General features: G+C 41.6%; 1 pseudogene; it reads left to right on the top strand.

Annotated features, from left to right (window-relative positions):
• Nucleotides 1–6,331: 6,331 nt before the first annotated feature.
• Nucleotides 6,332–8,217, top strand: LOC100963275 (annotated as a pseudogene).
• Nucleotides 8,218–10,434: the final 2,217 nt, after the last annotated feature.

Here is a 10,434-nt window from a genome sequence, read left to right as displayed (position 1 = left end):
TCCTGCCTCTGCCTCCCAAGTAGCTGGGACCACAGGCACCCGCCACAACACCTGGCTATTTTTTGGTTGCAGCCATTATTGTTGTTTGGCAGACCTGGGCTGGATTTGAACCCGCCACCTTAGGTGTATGTGGCTGGCACCTAAGCCACTTGAGCCACAGGCGCCGAGCCTCAAGAGCCTTTCATGAGCCCAGGTTTCATCTGTGCCATTAGATACCTGTATGCATTGGGTAAATTCCTCTTCTCTTGAGGTCCCCCAAGCACATTTCAATTCCCGGACCCATCAGCAAGTGACCTTCATTACTTATCACAGTATCACAGATCAGGAAAGGTTACTGATGGGTATCTGGCAGTTTTCCAAAGGGTTTTCTTTATTGGCCTTATAAAGTCAATCTTAATTCCTTAACGCAGTCTGGACACCTCTGGAAATGCTATTCCAGACAAAGCCTTGGTAAAATAACCAGTGCCTTCATCATGTCCTATAGAACAAAACAGATTCTTATTGAACTTATGCAAATAACTATATTGTCAGAAATTAAGAATACTTATAAATGGCTTTTAAATTCTGGAGAAATCAAGGAGAGAGAAAAATACATGTTTCAAACTTTGCTCATAAGTACATACATTGCTTGAAAAGCTATAAATAGCTCAAAAGGCAGAGAATTATTTTCTTCACTTCTGGAAAACAGAACACAGAAAGAACCAATAATATTTCAAACAAAAAGCCATAACAAGCTAACCTAGTTTCATGTAACTGATTTCTGTTCTGTTTGAAGTTAGGTTAGCAATATTCATAGACATGTTAACTTTCCAATGAAAGTTCTAAAAATCTGTTTTTAGCCCAAAGGTACTTAATTTTCAAAGATATCAGGAATTTGAATTTGAAAGAATTCATCAGCCTCTCTTAATAGTTCTTTTTCTTTTTTAGGATAAACTTTGAACTTAGTTACATAAAAAATATTTTCTTTTTTAGATGAATTAAAATTATTACTGACAATATATGTTAGCATAGACTAATGTTTTATAATATTGGAACATATATATAACTATAGCTTATACAAAATTAATTACCATTTCATATTTGATAATGTTTCCTATATATTTTTAATAAATTAAATAAGTTCAATTTGTTTTTCTGTGCCTTTCAGTGGTTTTAATATTTCAAAAAGACCAAATTTAGAGTTGTGCTTTTTGTTTTCTAGACCGAGTTCAAACCTGCCAGCCTAGGTGCATGTGGCCGGTGCTGCAACCACTGCACTATGGGCACCAAGCCTCAAATTCAGAGTTTCAATTTTGGAAGTTTTGTCAAATATCAAAGGCCTAAAACTTTGGTTTAGATAAGATTACATCCCAAAAGATTTTAAAGGAAATACATAGTTAACTGGATCACATGTAAATTCTTTCACACATTCTTTTTTATGAGCGTCACCTGACCTGCACAGACAATGTATAAACATTTTAAACCTTCTTTAACTTTGCTCTGCCTTTCACTTTTTTAGACAACCATTCTTTTTTAGGACAAAATGTATCACACAAGATTCTTTCTTTACACTATGCCATTCTCCTTTCTGTCTAATTTCTCTTACTCTTAAAAACTCACTTCCTACAAAACAGAATCTCAGTTCACTATGAAGTCACCCATTCACTCGGCCAAATTGATAATTAAAAGGTTTAAAAAGCAAGAATCTTATCTTTTGATAAAGACTCAGTTTTCCCAATAATTTAAACAACTAAATTATTACATTTTATAAATGAGAGACATTTTATGAGATGTAACATTGATATATGATTTTCCCACTCAGAGCTGGACAGGGAACCCCCATTTTTCAGGCTCAGGTGGGCTCAGATATCAGACTCTCATCTCCAGGTACAAACACTCTGAGCCCCAGTCAGGTCACAAATAAAACAGCCTGAAACCTTTTGGCTGGTTCCACTCGGACTAAGGAGCACACACCCTAATCCTCTCCCCAGACAAAAACCGCAGCAAAGACCTAATAATCTTGTCCAAGGTGAAGGGCTGCATTCATCCATTTGCCAGAACACCTATTCAGTTTGTAAAGGTATTTTTTCCATCTACCGAGTCCTGGCCAAAATATCTCTCAGGGCCAATTATTTACCCCTAGATGAAGGACTCATGCAGGAAACCTCTGACCTGGGCCTCAGAGGCTATCCACCTAGGACACCTGTTGCTGATATGGATACAGCCCCATTCCTCATGAGATTTACACTCTCCTTCAGATTTTCAAGGGCCATCCAGAGCTCACTGGACTGCCCGGACCACAACACTTTCCAAGGCACAGCTCCTCTGCCCATAGCTCTGGCACTCTCCATTCCATCTTCATGCCCCTCAGTCCAACAAAATCCCATTTTATCACTGATCTGTGGCCTGCGGGCTCAATTCTCAAATTCCTGAGACTAAAATCTCACTGAAGAAATTCCAATAACAAAACTATAAAACGCTTTCTAATGTCTTTTCATTTTCCCCCAAGACAACATGGCCACATGGCCGCCCAAAGACAGAAAGTGGAAAACCTGGAACTTACAGTTTCCCTCAGAATAGCCAAGGGGCAAAGTTGGAACAGGGAAGAAGGGCACACTCACACATTCGTTTCATCCCATGAATGGGGGGGAGGGCGAAACCCCACCTATTGTTATCCATTTCAGTCATTCTCCAAGCACCCACATACACTGTACACAATTCCAACCCATTTCTTGACCTGGGCAGCCTCAATTTCCCACTCAAGCTGCCACTTAGCTATAGGAGGCAAACCAACACTCCCCTAGGCCCTGTGATGGGAGATCCAACTCCACTCTTGGAGTTCTTTCAGTCACACCACATCCACACGCTCTCACACACCTCTCAACAGACCTGCCAGCGATCTAACGCCCAAGGAGGTGATCAGGCTCCTCTTTCACTAAAATTGTAGTGGGCCTCAAAAGGTTCCTACCTTGCTTTACACACTTTCTACTTGCCGGCAATTTAACGCCCAAGGGGTTGATCAGGCTCCTTCTTCCACTAAAATTGTAGTAGGCTCCAAATGGATCCTACCTTGGCTTAGACATCTCCCTGTGTACCTGCCAGCGTCCTAATGCCCAAGGAGGTGATCAGGCTCCTCTTCCACTAAAATTGTAGTGGGCTTCAAAAGGATCCTACCTTACTCTGGATGTCCTGGCACCACCTACTACCAGTTCCTCTCTGGTGCTCAGCCTCCACAGTGACCCACCGCAGGGACCTCGCCAGCTTGGTCTCAACGAGATGTTCCTCTGGGAGAATTAGTCCCAGGAGCACTCTGAGGACCACATCGCCAGATCAGCAAGAGTTTCCCACGGGGGTGATCTGCAGGGCAGGCAGAACCGGACCCAAAGAATCTGGCTGCACAGTTTTGTTGGTTCCAATCAGGGAACCAAGAAATGTAGCAGGAAACTGACGCAGACAGAAGACTCCAGGCACCTGTTGATTAGAGGAAGCAGGTTTATTCCAGCCAGCAGGTAACTCGGAATAGCAGTGTGTCTCCAAAACCAAGTGCCCCCCTCACCTGACTCAATCTCTTGCCTCTCTTTTATCCACTTTTCAGGACGGGAGTGCACATGAGGGTAATAAAACAGAGAGAGACATGACATCATCCTCAAGGTCCTGGGCTCAAGGGGGAAGGTCAGATTCTTGGCGTCCTTGAGACCAGTTGGACCACCTGCCCTCAAAGGCAACGGAAGTCCAGGGAAGTTATTAGGTTATAATCTAGGCCCCACACATGTCAAAGGAGGAACTTACAGACAACAGAAACACCTGTAGCCTGGCTAAGGCCTACACAGAGTGGCTAGAACAGATTCTTTTAGTTCTGCTTTTACTTTCTTTCCTCAAGCCCATGGTACATATTCCAAAATCAACCACATCTTAGGATACAAATCAAACCTCAGCAAAATTAAAAGAATAGAAATTACACCTTGTTTCTTCTCAGACCACAAGGCAATAAAGGTGGAACTCAACTCCAACAAAAATGTTAATCCCTACGCAAGACTTGGAAATTAAACAAACTTATGCTGAATAATAGTTGGGTTCAGGAGGAGATAATAGAGGAAATCATTAAATTTTTCAAACATAATAGCAATGAAGACACAAGTTACCAAAAACCTGTGGGATACAGCAAAAGCAGTCTTAAGAGGGAAATGTATTACATTAAAATGCCTAAATTCGAAAAACAAAGAGAATGCATCAACAAACTCATGAACCATTTTATGGAATTGGAAAAAGAAGAACAATCTAATCCCAAACCCAGCAGAAGAAAAGAAGTAACCAAAATTAAATTAGGTATTAATGAAATTGAAAAGAAAAGAATCATTTAGAAAATTAGCAAAACAAAAATTTGGGTTTTTTTTGAAAAAATAAATAAAATCGACTTAGTGCCTGTGGCTCAAGAGGCTAAGGTGCCAGCCACATACACCTGAGCTGGCGGGTTTGAATCCAGCCTGGGCCAACCAAACAACAATGACGGCTGCAACCAAAAAATAGCTAGGTGTTGTGATGGGTGTCTATAATCCCATCTACTTGGGAGGCAGAGGCAGGAAAATCACTCGAGCCCAGGAGTTGGAGGTTGCTGTGAGCTGTGATGCCACAGCACTCTACCCAGGGGAATAGCTTGAGGCTCTGTCTCAAAAAAAAAAAAAAATCTGAAAAAGAAAAAAATCAATAAAATCAATAAACCTGGCTCAGCACCTGTAACTTAAGTGACTAAGGCACCAGCTACATACACCTGAGCTGGTCGGTTCAAATCCAGCCCAGGCCTGCTAAACAACAATGACAACTACAACTAAAAAATAGCTGGGTGTTGTGGCAGGTGCCTGTAGTCCTAGCTACTTGGGAGGCTGAGGGAAGAGAATCACTTAAGCCCAAGAGTTGGAGGTTGCTGTGAGCTATGATGCCATGACACTCTACCAAGGGTGACAGCTTGAGGCTCTGTCTAAAAAAAAAAAAAAAAAAAAAAAAATCTCTAATAATGTCCATCAGAAACAACAATGAGAAATAACCACAGATGCCATGGAGATATAAGAGATCATTTCTGAGTACTACAAAAAACTCTATGCCCAGAAATTTGAGAATGTGGAGGAAATGGATCAATACCTAGAATCACACTTTCTGCTTAGACTTAATCAAAAAGAAATAGATCTCTTGAACAGACTGTTTTCAAGAATTGAGATTGAAGAAACAATAAAAAATGCCCTAGTCCAGATGTCTTCACACCAGAATTCTTTCAAACCTTCAAAGAACAACTTATATCCATACTGCAGAAATTTTCCCAAAAATTCAGAAAGAAGAAATCTTCCCCTAACACATTGTATGAAGAAAACATCACCCTGATACCGCCAGGAAAAGACCCAACTAAAAAGGATAATTTCAGACCAATTTCACCAATGAATATAGATGCAAAAATCCTCAAAAAAATCCTAGCCAGGGTGGCGCTGTGGTTCAAAGGAGTAGGGCACTGACTCCATATGCTGGAGGTGGTGGGTTAAATCTGGCCATGCAAAAATTCTCAACAAAATCCTAGCCAATAGATTACAGCAGCAGTTCTCAATCTGTGGGTTGCGACTGCTTTTTAACAATGAAAATACATTGCAGCATTAGGAAGGTTGAGAATCACTGGATTACAGCTACACATTAAAAAAATTATTTATCATAATCAAATAGGTTTCAACCCAGGGCTGCAAGGCTAGTTTAACATATGCAAGTCCATAAATGTAATTCATCATATCAACAGAAGCAAAAACAGAGACCATGTGATCATCTCAATAGATGCAGAAAAAGTATTCAAGGGCCCGGTACGTTGGTTCATGCCTGTAATCCTAGCACTCTGGGAGGCTGAGGAAGATGGATTGCCTGAGCTCACAAACTCAAGATCAGCCTGAGCAAGAGCAAGACCCTGTCTCTAAAAATAGACAAATAGACAGGTGTTATCACTGGCACCTGTAGTCCCAGCTATTAGGAAGGCTAAGACAAGAGTATTGCTTGAGCCCAAGAGTTTGAGGTTGCTGTGAACTATGACACCACGGCACTCTACCAAGGGCAACAAAGTAGGACTCTGTCTCAAAAAAAAAAAAAAGAAAAAAAGAAAAGAAAAAAAAGGCATTCGATAAAATTCAGCATCTTTTTCTAGTTAGAACACTTAGGAATTTAGGCATTGAGTGTATGTTGGGGTAATAAGGTGGTGGTTGTGCAGAAGTCAATGTCCTTGGAGGTCACCAGAGTGACCACAGGGTTGGTGCTAGAGCTGTGTGTCTCAGATTGAGAGAGAAACAATGCTACAGGAGATGGAACCAAGGAGAAACCATTTAAAACAGGTCTCAAGGCTTTGATGACTATAGGAAAAGAACCATTTGCTACTATTTATGTAGATTCACAAAAAGAAAATGAGAGGTGAGATGTTATTTCTAAAACACAGATGAAGAACATTAAGAAAAGTGGCATGGGGGGGGGCAGTGCCTATGGCTCAGTGGGTGGGGCACCAGCCCCATATACTGAGGGTGGCGGGTTCAAATCTGACCCCGGCCAAACTGCAACAACAAAAAATAGCCAGATGTTGTGGTGGGCACCTATAGTCCCAGCCACTCAGGAGGCTGAGGCAAGAGAATTGCCCAAGCCCAGGAGTTGGAGGTTGCTGTGAACTGTGTGAGGCCACGGCACTCTATAGTGGGCGATAGTGAAACTCTGTCTCTAAAAAAAAAGAAAGAAAAGTTGCATAGGGAAGAAAGGAAGAAATGAAGAGTGAATCGCAGGAAAAGAAAGAGGCAGAAGATAATTTGCAGAGAGAAAAGAACTTAGAAGAAGCAAAAAAGATTACCATTAAAAATGATCCAAGTCTTCCAGAGGCAAAATGTGTGAAGATTGACTCATTAGAAGGATATAGAGGCCAAAGAGTGAAAATGTTTAGCTGCATCCATAGGCTGCATAGGCAAGGGAAGAATTTAATGTTTCTGGTGTTGCAGGATAGTACAGTTTTCTTCAGTGTGTCTTGTCTCGTGAGTTGTGTCAGTGTTAACAATGGCATAGTCTTGTCTACTGAAAATAGTGTTGCCATGTACGGAATGCTAAATCTTACCCCAAAGGGCAAGCAGGCTACAGGGGGCCACGAGCTGAGTTGTGCCTTCTGGGAACTGCTTGGGTTCCCCGCTGGAGGAGCTGATAACTTGATCAATGAAGAATCTGACGTTGACGGCCAGCTCAATAACAGACACATGATAATCCAAGGAGAAAACATGTCCAAAATCCTGAAAGCATGCTCCATGGTCACCAGGTGTCTGAGAGATCACTTCTTTGATAGGGGGTACTATGAAGTTACGCCTCCAACAGTAGTGCAAACTCAAGTAGAAGGTGGTGCTATACTCTCCAAGCTTGACTTTTGAGGGGAGGAGGCATTTTTGACTCAGTCCTCTTAGTTGTATCTGGAGATCTGCATGCTAGCCCTGGGAGATGTTTTTTGTGTTGCACAGTCTTACAGGGCAGAATAATCCAGAACTCAAAGGCACCTGGCTGAATACACTCATGTGGAAGAGGAGTGCCCTTTCCTGACCTTTGAGGACCTCCTGAACCAACTGAAAGACTTGGTCTGTGATGTGGTAGATAGAATCTTCAAGTCACCTGCAGCAAGTATAGTGCACAAATGCAACCCAAACTTTAAGCCCCCCATATAGCCTTTCAGTAAAAGGCAAAAGATTTATGGGATCTGAAGAGAAACCAGAGTATTCAAACAGCCTTTCAAATGGATGAACTATTCAGATGCTATTATGTGGCTAAAAGAACACAATATAAAAAAAGAACATGGAACTTCCTATGAATTTGGAGAAGATATCCCAGAAGCTCCTGAGAGATTGATGACAGACACCATTAATGAACCAATCTTGCTATGTCGATTTCCTGTGGAGATCAAATCCCTCTATATGCAGCTATGTCCTGAGGATTCCTGTTCACGTCTTGATGCCTAATGTCAGTGAGATCGTAGGAAATTCATTGTGTACCTGGGATAGTGAAGAACTGCTAGCAGGTCATAAAAGAGAAAAGATTGACTCCACCCCCTACTACTGGTATATAGATCAGAGGAAATATGGTACCTGTTCTCATGGAGGATATGGCTTGGGCCTGGAACTGTTCTTAACATGGATCCTAAATAGGTATCACATCCAAGATGTGTGCTTATACCCCCAGTTTGTCCAGTGCTGCAGGCCGTGACTGACTCCTCCTAAAGCTTGAAGGAAAGAATACAGTTCGTGAAAGAAATAAACTGCCGCTTTAGACAAAAAAGAACAAAAAGCCAAAGTCTTCACTTTTTATTCTATTGGGGTATAACTGTTTCTATTCTCTATGCTTTTTATTCCTGTTACACTAAGAAGTAGCCCAAATTAGTTGAATGTAAAGTGATCTTGATATTGCCATCTTAAGAAAAATGTCCATCACAGAGTTTGGGGGACCTATCTGGTAGGTAACTTAGCAGTTGTGGATACATTTCAGCATTTTATCCAATTATAGGTCATAATTTGGGGGTTATATACATAATTTAATATAGTTTTAAATTATGGTCTAAGACATTCCAATGACTTAATCTTCCTGTCCTTTTAAGTATAACTGGAATTTTCTAATTTATTTTACTGCATCAGTGAATTTCTTAGGGGGAAATTGTCAATATGGTATGAAAATCTGCTGGTATTAGAATAGGGTATATAATTCAGAAGTAGATACTAGAATTAAATGAATGCAAGTATTTTGCTTCAGTTATTAATCTTTTCTAAATCTGCATAGCTGCTTATAATTCTAGGGCATACAAATTGATATGAAAAAATTTGAAAAAATGGAATTTCCGTATAGAATTTGAAGTAAGAGGGTGGCGCCCTGTGGCTCAGTGAGTAGGGTGCCGGCCCCATATACTGAGGGTGGTGGGTTTGAATTCACCTCACCAAACTGCAACAAAAAATAGCTGGGCATTGTGGTGGGCACCTGTAGTCCCAGCTGCTTGGGAGGCTGGGGCAAGAGACTTGCTTAAGCCCAGGAGCTGGAGGTTGCTGTGAGCTGTGATGCCATAGCATTCTACCCAGGGTGACAGCTTGAAACTGTCTTGGAAAAAAAAAAAAAAAACACCTCAGAAAAGGGGGGTGGGGGGACCAAAAAAAAACTAAAAAAAAAAAAAAAAAGAATTTAGGCATAGGTGGCATTTCTTAATCTGAATGAAGCCATCTATGACAAACCCACAGGTAATATACTGAATGGAGTAAAACTGAAAGCTTTCCGCTTAGAACTGCAACCACACAAGGTTGTCCTCTATCACCATTACTATTCAACACAGTGCTAGAAGTTATAGATAATACAATCAGGCAAAAGAAGGAAATAACAGGCATTCAAATGGGTGGAGAAGAGATCAAACTCTCGCTCTTTGCTGATGATATGATCTTATACTTAAAGAACCCCAAAGACTCAACCACAAGACTCCTGGAAGAGATCAAAAAATATAGCAATGGACCAGGCGTGGTGGCTCACGCCTATAATCCTAGAACTGTGGGAGGCTAAAGCAGGTGGATTCAAGTGTTCAAGACCAGCCTGAGCAAGAGCAAGACCAAGTCTGTGCATTGTGGCAGGCGTCTATAATCTCAGCTACTAGGGAGACTGAGGCAAGAGAATCACTTGAGCCTAAGAGTTTGAGGTTGCTGTGAGCTATGACACCACGGCACCCTACCAGCCATGACAAAGTAAGACTCTGTCTCAAAAAAAAAAAAAAATACAGCAATGTCTCTGTATATAAAATCAATGTCCACAAATCAGTAGTCTTTGTATACACCAAACAGCCAAGATGAGAAGCTAATCAAGGACACAATTCCCTTCATAGTAGCTTCAAAAAAAAAAAGAAATACCTAGAAATATACATAACAAAAGAGGTGAAGGACTTCTACAAAGAAAATTACAAATCCTAAGAAAAGAAGTAGCAGAAGATAGGCTTGGCTCCCGTAGCACAGTGGTTATGGAGCCAGCCACATACACTGAAACTGGCAGGTTCGAACCTGGCCTGAGCCTGCTAGACAACAATGACAACTGCAACAGAAAAAGCCGGGCATTGTGGTGGGCACCTGTAGTCCCAGCTACTTGAGAGACTGGGGCAAGAGAACCGCTTGAACCCAGGAGTTTGAGGTTGCTATGAACTGTAACGCCATGGCACTCTACTGAGGACAACATAGTAAAAGTCTGTCTCAAAAAAAAGAATAAAAGGCTCACCTATGGCTCAATCGGCTAAGGCGCCAGCCAAATACACCTAAGGTGGCAGGTTCGAATCCAGCCCTGGCCCTCCAAACAACAATGACAGCTGCAACCAAAAAATAACCGGGCATTGTGGCGGGCGTCTGTAGTCCCAGCTACTTGGGAGGCAGAGGCAAGAGACTCGCTTGAGCCCAGGAGTTGGAGGTT

Source organism: Otolemur garnettii, unplaced genomic scaffold (assembly GCF_000181295.1).
Source record: "Otolemur garnettii isolate 467f Iridium unplaced genomic scaffold, OtoGar3 scaffold00015, whole genome shotgun sequence".
Classification (NCBI taxonomy): Eukaryota; Metazoa; Chordata; class Mammalia; order Primates; family Galagidae; genus Otolemur; species Otolemur garnettii.
The sequence above is the reverse complement of the archived record's forward strand: the minus strand, read 5'-3'. Positions and strand labels throughout refer to the sequence as shown.